Below are 1,092 nucleotides of genomic sequence, written 5' to 3'. Positions count from 1 at the left end.
AACGTAGACCGTCCGTTCTGCCTTACTGGAACGGACGGTCCACGTGCAATTCTGGACCGTCCGTTCCAGGTTGTGGTTTTCCGAAAATTATACCGAAATTAGGGTTAAATCACTTTATAAGAAAGTGATTAGAACCCTAATTCGAGAGAGAGACTTTTAGCAGCCGACTTTTGGCAGAAAAAGGAGGGTTTTTGGAGATCAAAAACGAGTTCTAAGTCTCGAGATTTCTCGGTGCACATATCGAATAGAGATTCGGGTCCTAGCAGACAAGTTCCAATCGTTGGAATCCATCCCGAGGTGTGGATACGTGTAGAGGGCGAGGTATTCTTCCTGCCTTTCGTGATCAAACGACTTCTTCAGTTGATACAGGCCCCGGATCGATTGAGGTAAGCGTTCTAACGTTTCTACGAATTCAATAGCAGCATGGTTCTAGGGTTCTATAAATTTTGTTTTACTTCCGCTGCACAAACCCTAGAATCGATATCTTAGGAATTAGATTCGCTCATGAGATCCCAGGAAAACCCAACGTCTACCCTAAGGAAACTAAGGATCATTACTTCTGCATTCCGGCAGAGAACAAAGTGTTCATTGCCAGGAATGCGACTTTTATGGAGCGAGAGTTCGCGGTCTTCTTCTTGAAGATCCACTTGCATCCGATGGGTTTTATCCCTTCAGATGCATCAACCAGAGTCCATACTTTGTTGTCTGACATGGATTGCATCTCAAACTTCATAGCCTCGCACCATTTCTCAGAATCGGGACTCCCATAGCCTCTGGATATGTGGTAGGCTCGTCATGTTCTAATAACATGAGTTCCTCATTCCCAGTCACGAGAAATCCATATCTCGTTGGCTCTTGGCGAATCCTGCCTGATCTCCGAGGTTCACTCGTCAAAGGTTGAGTCACAACCGGCAGTGAAACAGGTTGAACTTCTTCAACTTGTTCACTCGGCTCAACGTCTACTTGCTGCTCTCGAACTTCCTCAAGTTCGATCCTACTCCCACTGACTCTTCAGGACACGAACTCTCGCTCCATAAAAGTCGCATTCCTGGCAATGAACACCTTGTTCTCTGCCGGAATGTAGAAGTAGTA

This window comes from Tarenaya hassleriana, unplaced genomic scaffold (assembly GCF_000463585.1).
Source record: "Tarenaya hassleriana unplaced genomic scaffold, ASM46358v1 Cleome255, whole genome shotgun sequence".
Lineage (NCBI taxonomy): Eukaryota > Viridiplantae > Streptophyta > Magnoliopsida > Brassicales > Cleomaceae > Tarenaya > Tarenaya hassleriana.
The sequence above is the reverse complement of the archived record's forward strand: the minus strand, read 5'-3'. Positions refer to the sequence as shown.